We start from the raw sequence: 18,955 nt of genomic DNA on the forward strand, positions 1-18,955 counted from the left end.
TCCGAGGTGGACAATATGCACTAACCATCTCCGTTAGCCTGAGCCGAAACCCAGTTTCCGGCCCCTACCTGACCGAAGTCGGAGGTAGAGTTAGGACCATTTGATCACGGTTAACATCTCCCAGGGCGGCACCGCCCTTATCGGTTACAAGAGCTGGACCCTGACTTCCCGTAAAGCCACCAGTTATTGCACACCGTGACACGTTAAGGGGAGGCAGTAATTTCATTTCAAATCTCCATTTCATACTCAGCAAAATCGTCTTCCAGTCTGGACTTTGTATCGTGCCAAAACGTGAGCGCCACCCTCCCCGCCATTGCTATAGACTATCGTGAGAGTAGTAGCTGATCTGTAGTGTTGATTCGACAAAATCTTCCGCCATCTTATATTTCTTTGGTACTTTCCATTTGCGGAGCGAATATGTATATTTTCAGTATATATCTAAGGAGTATATTTCAAAATCAATCTATGTTGTAAGTGAAATATTCACTGTCAGATTTTTATACTTTTGACTTATTTTATAATAATTCCGAAAAAATTAAATAACTACCATGATTCATGTTTTGGCTAACGTGAAATTTGATAATACACCATAAAACGTCTTTCTTTACAATTGTAGGGTATTAGATTGCTAGTATAATCCTTCCATCTACCTTTAGGATAAGATTGTAAACATTTTCCCATACATAAATTACCAAGCGCTACATTCGTTTATCGCGACCAAAACTCACAAAGAAAAACCGATAACAATTTTTGACGTGAGATGGCAATAGAAAACGGGTGTTCGGAAACCTTCGTAAGCATTTCTTTAGTAAAGAGGAGATTGAAATTTAATATCATGAATTTATTCATATATTCCAACGAATATAGAACGTACATAGATCGTCTTTCTACCTGTTTATCGATTTCTTTGACGCTGTAAATGCCAATTTCCAATTGGCCCGTGAATAGCCAATGACGATTCGACGAGTTGAAAACAAAATGGCAGTGGTCTATCGCGATTTTGACTTTTTAATAATAAATCCTATGTTATGATATAAATTATTAATTAAGAAACAAGTGTAGTGGTAAAAATTACTCATTACGGTAACGTAAAGCTTTTTTCAAACATTATTCAGAAATATTTTGTCTACATATGATAGTTTTACCCGTAAATAGCGACAATCACTCCTAATTTCATCTCCACCTGGCGCCAGAAATGAGAAATTATTGTATCCATCGTAAATATGGAAGTTCATTTTCCCTTTAATGACCTTCAATTTAAAGAATTCATCTTCAACGACTTTTTCCTCTTTCGGAATAGCCCAGTCACGGTAAGAGTTTATCGAAACTTATCATATGTTGTACCAACTACCAAACTATATCATTACCGTTAAGGAACCTCCATGGAGTTTATATAAAATATTATATTTCTCGAGAACTAAAATTGTTACATTTTGATTTTAGCATTTGCTACTTAAACACACCCAGGAAATTCGAAATAAATAATTAAAACAAAAAAGAACCTTGTTTAAGAGAAAAAGTTAAAGGTCAAAGAGCTAAACCTACATTAAAGAGGTCAAGGATAAAATGTTCAAAATTTCTAAAATTATTTGTGGAACGAGCAATCAAAGTTTGTTTAATTAAAATCGGATAATTTTTTATTAAGATATTTACTTGCTATTTCAGGGGTCAAGGCCATTTTTGCCATTTTTTGCAATTTTTCAATGTCTAATATCTCAAAAACTTTTCATCATATGCCAAAATTATTTTGGAAATCACCTTTTTCGCAAAAAAAGAATCCCAAGATCTTATTTTAAAAGTAACCTGATGGGGTAGAGTTGAAAACCTTTGACGATTTGTCGTGGAATTAACTAAACCATGGCCGTTGCCCCCCCCCCCCTTAGGACTCGAATTATGTGATAAAAATATGTACCAATATTACTTAATCAAATAAGGTTATTACAATATGATCCAATATTACTTAATCAAATAAGGTTATTACAATATGATCCAATATTACTTAATCAAATAAGGTTATTACAATATGATCCAATATTACTTAATCAAATAAGGTTATTACAATATGATCCAATATTACTTAATCAAATAAGGTTATTACAATATGATCCAGTATTACTTAATCAAATAAGGTTATTACAATATGATCCAATATTACTTAATCAAATAAGGTTATTACAATATGATCCAATATTACTTGATAAATTAATTTGATTAAATTTTTTCCAATATTACTTAATCAAATAAGGTTATTACAATATGATCCAATATTACTTGATAAATTAATTTGATTAAATTTTTTCCAATATTACTTGATCAATTAATTTGATTAAATTTTTTCCAATATTACTTGATCAATTAATTTGATTAAATTTTTTCCAATATTACTTGATCAATTAATTTGATTAAATTTTTTTCCAATATTACTTGATCAATTAATTTGATTAATTTTTTCCAATATTACCTTATAAATTAATTTGATCAAACTATGATCCAATATTACGTGATCAATTAATTTGATTAAATCTTTTCCAATATTACTTGATCAATTAATTTGATTAAATTTTTCCAATATTACTTGATCAATTAATTTGATTAATTTTTTTCCAATATTACTTGATAAATTAATTTGATCAAACTATGATCCAATATTACTTGATCAAATAATATGTGATCCAATTAATTTGATCAAACTATGATCCAATATTACTTGATCAAATAATATGTGATCCAATTATGATCATATTGTGATTAGATATTACTCGATCAAATAATGTGATCAAAATGTAATCATATTGTGAACTAATATTACTTGATCAAATAATATATTATAAAAATATAAGCATACTGTAAACCAATATTATTTGATCAAATAATATATTATCAAAATATAAGCATACTGTGATTCAATATTACTTGATCAAATATTATGTGATCGAAATATAATCATATTTTATCCAATATTACTTGATCAAATATTATGTGATCGAAATATAATCATATTTTATCCAATATTACTTGATCAAATAATTCGTGATCATAATATGTACCAATATTACTTGATCAAATAATTCGTGATCATAATATGTACCAATATTACTTGATCGATTTATATTTGGTTCAAAAATGATCAAGTGTTACTTAATCAATTAATACGTGATTAAAATGTGATCCCATATTACTTGATCGATTTTTATTTTTATCAAAATATATGATACAATATTACTTACTTGTTGAGGCTAACGGTAATAGTGAGTGTAGGGAGCTGTTGGCTCGCGTGACATGAAGGGCTTGCCACCACCCTCCTACGAATTGAAACGCGGCCCCCTGAATTAATGGCTTTAAAAGTCACTTAATGACTTAGGACTAAGGTGGTGCCTTGGCTATTAGCCTAGCTGATTATTATTATTATTTCTTAATCAATTAATACGTGATTAAAATGTGGTCCAATATTACTTGATCGATTGTTATATTGATCAAAATATGTGATAAAATGTTACTTAATTAATTTAAACGTTATTAAAATGTGGTTCAATATTACTTGATCGATTTATGTTTGTTCCAGCTAGTGTTACTTAATCAATTAATACGTGGTTAAAATGTGGTCCAATATTACTTGATCGATTTATATTTTGATCAAAATATATTATACAATGTTTCTTAATCAATTCATACGCGATTAAAATGTGGTCCAATATGACTTGCTCGAATGTCATTTTGATCAAAATATATGATAAAATGTTACTTAATCAATTTATACGTGATTAAAATGTGGTTCAATATTACTTGATTGATTTATGTTTTGTTCCAGTGTTACTTAATCAATTAATACGTGATTAAAATGTGGTCCAATATTATTTGATCGATTTATATTTTGATCAAAATATATTATACAATGTTACTTAATCAATTCATACGCGATTAAAATGTGGTCCAATATTACTTGATCGATTTATGTTTTGTTCCAGTGTTACTTAATCAATTAATACGTGATTAAAATGTGGTCCAATATTACTTGATCGATTTATATTTTGATCAAAATATATTATACAATGTTACCTAATCAATTCATACGCGATTGAAATGTGGTTCAATATGACTTGACAGATTTATGTTTTGTTCAAAATATGATCTGGTGTTACTTCATTAATACGTGATTAAAATGTGCCCCAATATTACTTGGTTGATTTAGATTTTTATCAAAATATGATCGAATGTTACTTCATTAATACGTGATTAAATATGGTCCAATATAACTTAATCGATTTATATTTGGATCAAAATATGATCCAGTGTTACTTAATCAATTAATACGTGATTAAAATGTGGCCCAATATTACTTGATTGATTTAGATTTTATCAAAATATGATCCAATGTTACTTCATTAATACGTGATTAAAATGTGGTCCAATATTACTTGATTTATTTATATTTTTATCAAAATATGATACAATTTTACTTAATCAATTAATATGATTAAAATATGGTCCAATATTACTTGATCAAATAATATTTAATCAAAATATTATAAAATTTTGGTGATGGCCGAATTGATCCAATTTTTATTTAAAATTTGATCAAAAATGTTCGTTAGGGAGTGTATTAGCAATAAAGGGAGATGAACCCTTCTTTCGTAAGATATTTGTTATATCCTTCTGTTATGGCAAAAGGGAATTTTACTTAAGCCATTGTTAGGGAAATCGGAGCGCGAAGATGTGTCTTACTTGCAGTATGGTTACCAAATAGACGCTTCCATATTTTGTAATAAGCTAAGTACATTGTTAAACGTACTAGTAATAAGGTAAAAAATAAATAATACGCTATATTAAATTGATAAAAGAGGGACTGATCGAAGCCACATTTCCAACTTCCCAATTAACCCCGGGAGAGAGAACGAAAAAAAGGCCGAAACAAAGCTTGGTAAGAAGTCGGATGTTAGTTTTATAAATTGCCATTCCCGGGGGTTTCCCTTCGGCGTTTGACTTTTTGTTCTCCCGACGCCGATTCCAAAAGAATAGCGGAAAGAAAATATTGCCACAAAAGGGATTGAACCAAAATAGTAATCTACCGATAATTGAGTAGAACGAAGAAAGCCAGAGACACATCCCGGCGGCGGCGGCTGCGCTCAATGAGGCCCGGAGTATAAAAAGATCGAGATAGAACGAGAGTGGAAAAGATGGTACTTAATGGCCGAAGATAAGAACTCCAATACTTCTGGTTTTTTGCTCTCGAAATGGCCAGATTAGACGGAACGTGGGTATGAAAAAAGTCCGAAATAAGTAGAAAAATCGGCAATGCAAAAATTTCAATAACAACAAATTCGGTATATCTTTAATAATAAAGCGAGCTCGGATTGGGACGAATATAGAGATCATTCGACACGTCAACGCTACGAATATTTCACCACGTCATTCCTCTCGGAATCAGTGTGCTTCGGAGCTGGCCACGCGTCGCTTGTAGTACCGCTATTTTCATCGCTTTCTTCCCCGCCAGGGGTCGTGTTAAGACTCGGGTCACTCAGCTTCTACATTAGCCGTGTTTTGACAACAAAAACCCGTCTGGAGCGTTTCTTTCCACGCCAGTGGACTTTGGGATGGAAAATACCGTATCAGCCCGCGGTCGGTCCGTTAAAAGCCCTTCTAGAGTTACGGAGAGGAAAAAACTCCAAAAGTTTGGAAACTTTCGTAAAGAGCGCGAATTCCGTATTTACATAAAATTACGAGAAATAGCGCGAATAAAATGTTTTAGGAACGAGATTCTCCGCCTGAATGCTTTTCTCGCGGTAAACGAAGAACGTTTTGTTGATAGCGTGGATTATGGTTTCAATTTTATATCGTTACATACCACTTTATTGCAAGTGGCGTTGTTGGTCCTAATTTAATGAGGTTAAGCGGCCGATGTTTTAACAGGAACGTCTAGCTTCCCTTATTGCTTGTAGCAGCCATAGATATAGGAAACGTATATAAAGGTCTAGATAAAATATTTCAAAGGGAGTGAATACGGAGGTGACAGCTAGCAGAAACGCGTAATTTCTGCAGGCTATCCTTATAAGGCGCTATCTATCGGTAAGAAAGCTCGTTCTATCGTCGCGAGAGCCATTGTCTCATGCTTAAAAATTATACTAAAAGTCACCAACAGATGGTTTCTAAAGACTACGGCCTGCGGAAAGGTCAAGCACTTAGTACTAAAATGCTAAAAGAGCTCACGCTGTTGGTCACGTGCCTTCCTCGGTGTCTGTTAGGTGTCAATTCCGTATTTTATGTTAGGCTTAGACGTCCCGAAATTTATCTAGACCTTTATATACATTTCTTATATCTATGGTAGCAGCTAACGTAGCAGTCCTGTCAAAGTATTCTAAAGATCCAGTTTAAATTTTTACACGATTTTGTTGAAGGGAGAAGAATACAGTAAAAGCCTCTTTTTCGTTCAAGCTGAACGTTTCTGTTTTAACAATTACATAATTGAATTATGTTTTTCTTATTAGGCTGAACCTTCCTCTAGTGCTTGAAAAAAGTTTGATAATTATAATATTAATAGTTAACGAGATATAAGGTCCTAACTAAAGGGTAGTTTGGGCACTTGCCCAACTTGTTTAGCTCCGAGGGTTCGAATTAAAACGTAATAACTTAATTACTTTTAAATTTTAAATTGTCAAAATTATTTTAATCACTAAACAAGAAGCTGTTTTACACATAAATATTAATTTTATTATTCAAAATTAAAAGAGTTCAGCTTGAAATAGCGCGAAAGTAGACAATGGCCACTGTAGTCTTTCCCCTTAACCGTTCTAAAGAGCAATTTGAAGCTCCCATTTACCCCGTAATTATTAGAAATATCGGAACACCGTTTCTTTTACTAAACATTTATGTTTGGTGCTTAGGATAATTGCGAATATTAAGCAATAACAATATTTAGTTTACATGTATTATATTTAATCAAGAATGTATCGATACTTACATTGTTATAGAAAATTCATATATTGAGACGATTTTCAACGTTTCTGTTCATGGTCTGCTAATATAATTAAAAAAATTCAATAAATGCATTCTTGATTTAAAACAAGGTGGATTATTGCGACAAATTAACTATAGATGGCATCACTTGTTTATCTAGTCGATATAGTACCTACGTACATCATTGAGTGTCGAATTACTTGTTATAAATAGAACACGTAATTTGTTTTAAGAGCGAAGATTCTCTGCCGTTTCGGTTTTGATAAAATAATTATTTTTTTGGAGTTAAATATGCATTATCGATTTTGTTCAGATAAATATTTTGATTAGTCCTTTAGTTATCTTTAAAATTGACGAAATAACTCAGAATAATACAATTTTTAAATCAGTTTTTATAATTTCAAAATTAACTTGACGAAGCAATTTTTTACGCCCTGAGACAAGTTATTCAAGTGTGACTTTAACAATACAGGATGAGGGAGCCCTTATCCCATTTGGTGGAATAAAACGTTACTAAACTTTCGTAGGGTTTTCCCTTAAGTAACACTAATCAAATCCAAGGTAAGTAATGACAGCAATGAAGGCGTCGATGAAGACTTCAGTCCGAAAGATTTTTTTAGAGTTATCTATATAAAAAGAAAACATAACGCTATTCTGAAAACAAACAAAATCCCGAAGATATAACCGTTGAAAGGTGGTGGTTGGACGCCGTAATAAAATTGAAAGGTTCAGAATGACACTTACTGTTTCGTTTCGCGATGGCAGACAATGAAAGGCCAGAGAAAACGAAGCCTCGAAGTAAGTCCCTGAAAAAACTAATTTCGGGTTTCTCTCTCCATTTCGAGAACTTTATTATAGCGTATTCGGGAATGGCTCTCGATTCCGAGATATATCAATTTCTTCGAGATATAAGTCCCTCTCCGATAGAAGCTTTAACGCGGAGCTTCTCATTTCAAGGCGTCAAAACCACTTTTGACAGGCCAAAAGGGGCCGCGGAAAAGAGGTTTTCCAAAATAAGGGGCTTTTTCGACTTTATACTTTCGGAGGTATACGATTCGTAGATGAAACGAAGGTTGCAGAAACGTATAGGCTAAAAGAAGAAAAATAAGAGTCAATCTCATTTAGCGTAGAAAAAGGGGCTCGATTGAACGAGCCTCGGGGGGGGGGGGGCGAAATGAGTGAAACGACTTCGCATTCTGGCTCTCATTCTCCGATATTCAACCTATTCCAGCGCTGTAAGACTGATAGGGTTATATTACAAGGGCATGGCTTCGTACTTTTCTTAAACACGGGCCTCTGTCGCGCGGGGGACGTTTATGAAAGAAAATGAAAACCCAAAACGAGCGCTCTTCAGCCCGGGATGGAGCTCGGCAAGCAAATAGCCTTCGGCCTCTCGTCCAAAAACCCTTCGGAGAAATAGCGGGTAAAGAGCTCAAATTTAGCGAGAGTAAATCGTAAAGTAGTCTAACTGACTATACCTTCTGCTGGACCGCCGCCGATGGGCAAAAAGTGGCAGTGTTTTAGGCAAACTGTGAGATGGCACAAATAAGTCGGGCCATGACTGCCATCTATCGAAAAAGTGAAGAAACCAGTAAAAAGTGGCCGTCTTTTACGCTATACTATCCTCGTTTGAAATGAAAACTGTGAGATGGTAAAATAAAATGAAGATTTCACAAACCAGCCTTGAAAAGGTTTTAAGATTTTTATTTTTTTCAACGAAAAACGCGATCGTCCTAAATTATATTACTGAAACCATTATGATTAATGTTGTATGAACTAAATCGAAAAATCTTCTGATAACAAGCGTTGGTTCTAACCTAGATAGGGCCAATCACTTCTAGTTCTGGCAGTAATGTGAAATTCCATGATCCACCTGAAATTTGGTTGTTCATACTTTTAATGGAAAGTAACAGAATAAAAAAATATTTTAATTGCCTTGGTTTTTATACAGTCATATTGTATATACAGTGGGTAAAAGAAGGTATGTAATGAAATATCATTGGCTCGTAACTTTGAGAGAAACAGTTCTGTGAATAACTGTAAGCTAAAGATACAAAATAATACCAGTTTGAATTTCATTTCACCGCAAGAATTACTCGAGAGAGAGAAAACGAGGAAGGGCTTAACGAGGGAGAAAATGGATTTGTTAGTAAAAAAGAAGAAGAAAAAATTAGGGGGGCTAAAGAAATTACACGAATAAAAATCATCAGAACGACGGATTGCTAACATTAATAAAAACGAGGTCGTTTAATGCAGAAAAATACACAAGTATACGACTCTGTTTACAAGGCTTCAGGCCTTTTTTACGCAGTTCCCCACTCTCTAATTCCTAAACATATAAGAATGAAAATGGTTTTTTATTATCCAATAATAAATCGGCCATATCCGTTCTTTATTACTCGCTTGGATTAAAGGATCAGCTAAATATATACCCAATTTAGCGAGAAGCGACTGTGAACAGCGTAATGTCCCTAATATTTAATGTCCTTCATTTCTTTGGTTGACAAATTGCAGTAGCGTAGACTCCTGGAGAGAATTTCTTTATTTCTTTGACCCCAGCCTAGATTTAAGGGTCTAATTGGCCTTGAACGAAAGTACTCGTTTTGTTTCTTGCTGGAAAATATTCTGTAGTTTATACTCGTGGGACTTTTTCTTTATTTTAAGCTCGGCCTAGATTTAAACATCTAACTGGCCTTGAACCGAAGTATTCAACAAGCCATATTGGCCTTTTTAAGGCCTTTTCGTTATCCTTGGAAGAGAGAAGTAAGATGGAGACTAAATCTCTGTACTTCCATCTGAAGGGGTTTTTCTACTAAACCAACGGCTATTCCTAGCCTAAAGGGAACGCGGTGACCAAACCTACAGTCACTCAAATGGTCCTCCCTCTCGCGTAACTTTACTGTGGGAGTTAGAGAGGTTGATGGGGTTATAGGGGTATGCTTATAAAGTTATAATTAAATTGAGGATTTCCATGTGGTAGATTTAAGAACATTAGAAATTATCATTATTTAATTATGGTTAATAAACAAATTATACAAACGGGGAAACACTATAAACAACTTAAACAAAAGGGGACACTAAAACAACTTAAACAAAAGGGGACACTAAAACAACTTAAACAAAAGGGGACACTAAAAAAACTTAAACAAAAGGGGACACTAAACAACTTAAACAAAAGGGGAGACTAAACATTTAAGCAAAAGGGGACACTAAAACAACTTAAACAAAAGGAGACACTATAAACAACTTAAACAAAAGGGGACATTAAAACAACTTAAACAAAAAGGGACACTAAAACAACTTAAACAAAAGGTAATACTAAAACTACTTAAACAAAAAGGGACACTAAAACAACTTAAACAAAAGGTAATACTAAAACTACTTAAACAAATCAAACATTATAACAACCCTACTGGTTGGCATGATATCAGCGTTAAAGCGGACGGCCGTAGCCATTATCGCTGGGTGGAATACTTAAGTGGCTGGATCCGTGGAGGTCCAAAAAAGATGATGGCTGTGGCGGCATCTACACAAACTTTCGACGTAGGGTCGCGCACATCCACCCTGGCCTCACCGTGGCTACTTCCCCACCGGGTCCGCTTCGGTCGTTCGTGTCTCGCGACCACACATTGGTGGCTAGCCACGTTTTACTTTTTTCAAAGTCTGGTAGTCGTCGATCCGAAGAAACCTTTTAGGAATTCACAATCTTAATTGTGTCCGAGAGGGACCCAACCGAAGACTGCGAGATCTATGTCCACTCTCTGGTTTTGTTCCGAGACCAAGTCACGTGAATTTCGTTGGCGCGAACTTTCATCCCAATCACGGGCTCGGAATTCAATCCGACCAATTACCAACATAGCATCATCCTTCTCACTTTTGGTTTTCCATTCGGACTACTCAAAGGGCTAGCCGAAGCGTCCGCGATAAATCATGGTTCAGAATTATGTCAAACATGTCGCCACCCAGACGCCAGGTACATATCATACCATACCTTGGGACATTCCACAAAAATACAACTGTCTCGCGATAAAATAATTGGCAACCCTCAATTCAATTAAACCTTGCGGCTTATTAGGTGCGTAGAACGTTTAAGTTGAGTAGCTTTACCCTATGCATGAAGCGTTTGACGCTACTTATTGCCTATTCACACTTCCCCTCCATCTTCATTCCGTTCTCCAAGTCTTCTTCCTAAAACTCGTCAGAAAACGATTTGAACGCTCTATTCAAGTGGCTAGCCCAGAAATCAATTATGAGGCTTATGGAAAAATCGCTTAAAAATAGTCAATATAAGTTATGTAGGCCCTTACAAAAATAATAAGCTGTAATTTGATTGTTCTTGGTATGTTTTAGGCTGCTGGTTTGACTTTTATCAGGAATTGGACTATACTGAACTACAATGAATTTCAGTAAATTTCATCCAAAAACACGGATACTGTAATTTGACTGCATTAACTTTTCAGAGTGCAAAATTTATGACTTTAACTAAAATAACAGCAATTTTTCAGTTATAATTAATTAATTGTGGATGTCTTTAAGTGAGCTACAATTGGAGATTATTGACTGTAACTACATAAAGTCTGAAATACGACTGTGGTTAATATTCCGGAAAAATAAAATACGGAAAAATTTCCAGAAAATTTTCCGAACTGCTGTTAAACGTGGTTTGATAAATTTAAATTATTAGACTTCAATATTTTTAAAAACAAAAGTCGCACATATAATCTTAAGCCGAAATGTCAATCTTAAGTAAATTTCGATTTCGACCTTGAAAATGTTGATCTCAACCTTGGTAATCTCGACCTTCAAATTAATAATCTCAACATACAAAATGGTAATCTCAACCTAGAAAAGGTTATCTTTTAAATTGGAAATTTGGGTTTTCTTTGGACAAATACACGGAGAAGCTTGGTTTTCCGACTCGTGTTGGTCAAAATGTTTTTGAAAAAAATGTTGGCTCGTGTCAATAGGCCTTAAGAGACTTAGCACAGATAAGTTTGTTTCCTAAAGTTACGTGCTGCGAATATGTTTTGTACTGGTTTTAAATTGTATACATTCCAGAAGATCTAATAGAAAATATTTCGAAGGTCCTGCAAATAAAATTTATTCCATCGAAAACGGTAAATTTTCACTAAGATATTACGTTATAAACCAAAATTAGTTGGTATTACTTAAAATAGCTTTTGCGGAGCCATTTATAAATTAAGTTATTCATTTAAGTTAAGTATACCTCGTTATTCTTTGATCGAGTTATTTCTTGGTGAAGGCAATTGTAATGCTACTAGAGTTAGCCAATTGTTCAGAAGGCGCTATCCTTATAGTAGACCTAATCACCACACTGTCCTCTCAGTTGTTCGTGACTTAGAAATGTATGGTAATGCAATCAGAGGTTCCAAGGACCGTGCTATTATCCCATAAATATGGAAGATATCGGTTTGGCCTACTCTGCAGCTTACCCTCGATCAAGCATCAGGACCGCTAGCAACGACTTGGGATTTTCAAGAGGGTTATGTCAGGAGAGATCTTGAGCAACCCTCCATCAAGCACTGCATGATGGGAATGAAGATTTGACTTTTGCAACTTGCTCCTGAACATGGCCTTATCAACCACCAGAACCAACACATGTGGAGTGATGTCAATCCTCTCTGGGGATTTCCTCATCACCATCAAGATCAATTTAGGCTAAACATCTGGGAAAATTTTGTTGGAAATCATCGTATTAGACCGTTTATTCTTCCACCTCATCAGAATGGGTCAAACATTTTGGCCTTCTAACAAAAAGAAATTGTGAACGACTTGGAAGAACTTCCATCGACCCATGTTGGATGACTTTGGTTCCAGCATGACGGTGCTCTAGCACATCAACAGCGTGATGTTATCCGGAATAGTCCAATTGGTGAAAAATACATTTTGGAAAACAGAAATTTACAAATTTATACGTTCCCTTGCCATTAAATATATCCCGAAAATTTACGAACACTAGATTAAATAGTTTTTTTTTAGAAAAATGCCCTGGCCGATCCCCCTGAGATTCGCTATTATCTCTTTAGTTGCTTGCGCAAAAGTAAAAGCTACAAAGGCTAATTGAATATACGTATTGACTCTACGAAAAATAATTTATGAAGAACCACAATGTAAAAGAGAATTGAGGAAGTAGCCTCTTTCGTTTATAGGATAATATTTTTTTGAGCAAATAAAAGCCTTCGTACGTTGATTATTCTTGATCGAACTTCTTACTTCAGTGTCGCTGGCTGTATAATAGAAACTGACTTCTTTTTCTAGGAAACTGCCTTTTATTTTTTTTTATTCTTTCTAGCCGTACTTTCAATCTGGTGTTATTTTTTAGCCGAATAGCATTGTCGCCCGATCTTTTATTTTATTTCGGAGAGTGGTTAGGCTTAGGAACGTGTATCAGATCGAGGAGCAGAAACCGAGAAGGTGGAGGGTGGAGGACAAAGGGGGGAGGAGGAGAACGTTACGGAAAAGTAGCTTTCAGAAAAATCAGAGTTTAAACAGATCGATTGTACTTCAACTGTGAACTAACGTATTTTATTGTTAAACAGAAACTATGTACGTCGGTTCAGGAACCATTTAATTTAATACTGGAGTTCTACCTTCCGCAGCGATTCGAATACGAGTTGCAACTTGTAAATGACCATAGAATGCGGATACACTCTGCCATTTAAAACTGAAAAAAAAAAACAATAAGAATGCAAGACAAAAGATTAAGCAAAATAACCTTGTTTAAGTCTTCAATAGTTTTTTAACGTTCACATTAAATTATCAATAAATAAAATACACCTAGGCAATAAAATGGACAGTACGGTAAATTAATTATAGCATGGTAAATATACATATATAAGTTAGAATTGTCCCATTTTCTGACTTATCGCTCTTTAAGAAATAAATATTGTAAAGATACATTTTAAAGAAAGATTGGTGCGCATGTAACCCTGGTTCAAGACGGGAGTCATTTTCGAATGGAAATGACGACAAACCTGTAGAAATAATATCCGTTATTACTTTTAAAATTTATTTTTGTTTTCATTGGTAAATCCATACACCACCTAGTATGACTTCTTATTTTTTTATTTATCAATATTGTTTACTCATTGTTTATCTGAAAGATATTGTACTAATTTGAGGTTAGGTAAAGCTTCCGAAATAATCAGAGGCCCCCTCTTTTTATTCGCGAAGAAAAGAGGAGAGAAGAAATTAAGAGAACGGATCAAAAGCAAAACGAATGTAGTTTTGGGCTTCAACGAACGAGCGCGCCAATAATGAATCGACGAAACAATGCACGGAGTTCAAACGAATGAAAGGAACCCTTCCGGTTGCTCGATCGTGACTAAAATGAACGTCAAAGTAAATGGGAGCAAAGACAGTTAAGAATGGTTTGGTGCTCTTCGAATTCATGTCGATGTTTCAAGAAAAATTCCTCGAGAAGTCACTCGCGAAAAATTTGTTTTGGCTGCCGGGGGTTCCCATTACCGAATGTCATTAAACCTAAAAGGGCCACGAGAACTTGGCTTACCAATCGACCCAAGAACACTTACACCGGGTATACCTTTATTTCAGGCCGTCGGAACTTCGTAACGTATCTCCGTTCCCCCTTCCACAATTGAGGACGAATAAGTCCGTAAGTCGCGTTGCTCCGATACTCGTAAAAGAGCGCGATCTGTCAAGCGAGGTGTCACGACCACCTGAAACTCCAACACAGTTCCACCGTCGAGCTCATATCTGCGCGCTCTTTCCGCCGATCTATTTCCCTCCCTAATACCTCCGTATTAAGGAGGGGAGGTCCGAAAAGTAGCGCTTCTCCGAAGGAGAATACTTCCAGTTAACTTTACCGTTATCCGCGGAAAGAGAATTCCAAGTAAAACACGTCTCTTTGCCGTCACCAAATTCAACTCTTCTCCTTCCTCGCAACCCGAGGCTGAGCGTCGCTAGAAAAATTCTCAGCTCAGCTGGTCCCCGACTCTCTTTCCGTCCCAATATTCAGATTCATCCGAGCGTGATTTGGACACTGGAATGGTGAGTGGGGGGAGGGGGATTTCTCGCCTGTTCGACTCTCTTCTTTCTTTTAACGGGGTTTGACCAAACGTCTTCCCAGCTAGCCAGTCAGCTTCCCCTTAACCTTCCAAAGTCTTCTACTTGGATGACTGCCTACTACCAATTTTTACGAAAACAGCTCTATATGAACTATACACAACTAAAGCCTTAAAGCAACGACAAGTGGAAAGTTATTAAAACTGTTACTGGTAGAACCAAAAATAGTCAACCAATTCCAAATTCGATATCTGAAGATTCCATGAATACTCATTTCACAACTATTGTTAATTCCGATACAGGGTACGACTCCCCGCTCAATATTAATAATTATTTAATTAAAATAATTAATATTCTGCTCTGTAACGGAAAAAGAGGTCTTGGAAATTTTCAACAGTCTGTCACAATCCAGCTCCCCAGGCTTGGATGAATTTCACTCAAAACCTATAAAATTGGTATTAATAACATTATTTCGCCTTTGGTTTTCCTTGTAAATTACCCAGATAGACTTAAAAATGCTTCTATTACTCTTATTGTTAAAAAAAGGGGATTAACTCACTTTAAATAACAAATAGACGCAATTTCACTCCTTCGTCTTTAACTTATTAAGAATGGCCGGTCAGCACGATTTCCTATGGCTAAAATTAATACAGCCAAGCGCAGGAGAATCAATAGTCAGGGCGCTAAAAATTTTAAGACTTTATTTTAAGCGATTTTCATGCACAAGATTCAGTATTAGGGAGGCTAGCGATAGCTACACGGCTTTGTTATTACTGTCAACTTTAAAAAAACCACTTGATAATCGGAATACATTACATGGTTTACTCGACAGTAGGTAAAAGCCTACCAATGGCTTTGCTTTATTGAAACATTTTTGACATGACGGCTTTACTTATCGGCTGGGAAGTTCATGAGCTACCCTGTTCCAAAGTTTGAAAATAAAATTTTTGGTCGGTACCGCCTTAAAAGTTTTAAATCTTTTCAGTGTTAATAAACGTATTATTTGTAAATAAAATTGGTTATGGTGCATTTAATTATGCATAAATAATTATTTAAAAAATAAAATAAAAATAATCTTGTTTAAATTAATTGAAAATTTGTATCCACATTTAAAAACTTAAGCCTTTGCACCCCTGTACGTATACTGTAATAGCTAAATTATACTTCTTTCTTTTATAAAAAATTAATATTTCTGGATCAATTAGTTTTTACATATTTAATGTAAGATATCACATAGTACTAACTATTATTACTTAACATTTTAATTAAAGTTAATGGTTCATTTGGTTGAGCTGCTTTTAATAATGTGTACAGTCTGTTACAAAAGTCTTCGACAAAGGGAGTTTTTGCATATTTCTTAAATTTTCTCGAAACGTGTAAACGATAGAAAAATGAAACCGGAAGCAATTTTTTATTTCCTTTCACGTGGTGTTGTCGGTTTTTTTCAAAGCGACAATAGTTTCGGCGGTTACGCCAGATGTCATTTTTGACAACTTTTTTAATAATGGAGTTACGCCCCTGAAACCATAATTTTCGGATTTAGGGTGGTCGATTCAAATTTAGAAAGTGTCACTGTCATCGCTCTACGACCAACGATTGAGGAGCTATAGTCGGTTGCAATTTTGGTTTTGATTTGGGAAAAACTAAATACCACTTGTGGCTTTCCCCGAGAATACAGAGCATTTCAACAGCATTTAATATTGTATTGGAAAAGAGACGAGAATGGAAGCAATGAAATTATAAAATAGGTGTAAAAAACTGTAATTACTGGTTTAGCATCCTTTCCTCGAGTGAATGGCCTTTTTTTTACAATATCTTGATAGACACAGTGACTAAAAGTTTTAACATCGAAATAATGGCACGTGTCATACTAATAGAGATTATGTTACTTGTGGTAAAAACGAATTTGGCAGAAACGGTTGAGGGGTTAAAAGGCGGAAACATTTGGCTACACCAGTGATTAAAGTTTCCATCACCTATTTTCTACTTTAATTGCTTCCATTCTCGTCTCTTTTCCAATACAATATTAAATGTTGTTGAAACGCTTTGTATTATCGGGGGAATACCACAAGTGATATTTGACGTCTTTTAGTTTTTCCCAAATCAAAACCAAAATTGCAACCGACTATAGCTCCTCAATCGTTGATCGTAGAGCGATGACAGTGACACTTTCTAAATATGAATCGACCACCCTGAATCCGAAAATTACGGTTTCAGGGGCGTAACTCCATTATTAAAAAAGTTGTCAAAAACGACATCTGGCGTTACCGCCGAAACTATTGTCGCTTTGAAAAAACCGACAACACCACGTGAAAGGAAATAAAATAATATTAAAAATTGCTTCATTTTTCTATCGTTTACACGTTACGAGAAAATTTAAGAAATATGCAAAAACTCCCTTTGTCGAAGACTTTTGTAACAGACTGTACATTGTTTATTAAAATAACCATAACCTTTTTAAATTAATTTTATTTATTTTTTAAAACTTATGCAGAGCTGCAGTATCAAAAACTCCCAGTAAATTAATTATATAGTTTCAATTATTATCATTATTAAGTATTTTAATCATTGTTAACTATTGTCAACTATCTTGGATAAATTATTTTTAAAACCTTTTTCCCGCATCATTGTTATCAAATTTCACAAGCTTTCGGTCGCATCATTGTTATCGAAATAAACTTTTGTACATAAATGGTAATTATTAGATAAGCGTTCTTGCAAGGGTATTCATTCTCTATTTTTAATCAATATTACATTACGAAACTGATCTGTAACAACGTTTTCCCTTGTTCAGTTTTCATATTACATAATATATTGAGTTCAAATACCAAAGTACTATAAATACAAAATGTAAATGTCAAAATATTGTCTATTTAATAAAAAAAAACTATCCAAGTAGCTTTGTCTTTCAATTTCAATATTAATGACCTTATGCAAAAATAACCAATTACATTCCGAGGATTCAATCTTTGAGATTTTACAATTGGCAATTCCAGATGATCTAACGCTGGGTCACTTTTAATGAGGATGTAAAATAAAAAGTTTCGGACTAGATTTCATAACATCTTCCACTGGGAAATCAAGAGCAGTTTTCTCTGAGATTTGTGTCTTTCCCTGGTACTCATGCTCTCGCAGCTGCTTCAAGATCATCAACGAATCAACAGATTCCAATTACTTTCTTTAACTAGTTGTCTGACAAAATTAGCATATTTAACTTGTTCACTAGAGCCAGTTATACACCTATAGCTTGTTATCTAAAACCTTATGGACAATTAGAAGGCAATTTGGCATAAAACAATTATACGTTAAGTTGAGTATAACCGATTTAAAACTATTTTAAATACTATTAATTACCTGATCTGTTCTATTTAAAATATTTTTTAAAATAAATACTTACGGTTTTCTTTTACAAATATAAATTTTAGGCAAAATATGCCCTGTGAGGCAGAGAAAAGGGACAGCTATTAAATAAAAAATGCTTTTATCAAAGCAGTTGAAAGGTTGATTTAAGGGGGAGTAGTTGAGATCTATAAAGGGGCAGATATTGAAAATGTTTTAGGTTTAAAGAGTTTTGTTTTTGGAATTTTCAAAAGCGAAATATATTTCTAAAATAATTTCCATCAATTTTCCTCACCTTTTACATATTTTAAAAACGCTTCCCTTAAATTTGAGCCTTGAAACTAACAGTAAACTGATAACATTTTAAATTGTAAAGGATTACGTGTAAAATTACAGCATTTAATTTAGAGTAGTTTTACTCTGTAGCTTTCCCAATGGCTGGCATTTTGTGAGGGATTTTTTCTCTATGGGAAAAAGCATGGGTGACTTTGTATCACGTGACACTGAAATCACTGTATAAATACATATATAACAGAAATTAAACTAGAAAAAAAGTCATAAATAAAAGAGATTTGCAATAAATTTAATCAAGATTTGGTTCAAGTTAGCAGATAAAGTT

Source organism: Leiobunum rupestre, chromosome 8 (assembly GCF_980474605.1).
Source record: "Leiobunum rupestre chromosome 8, qqLeiRupe1.1.hap1, whole genome shotgun sequence".
NCBI classification, from domain to species: Eukaryota; Metazoa; Arthropoda; class Arachnida; order Opiliones; family Sclerosomatidae; genus Leiobunum; species Leiobunum rupestre.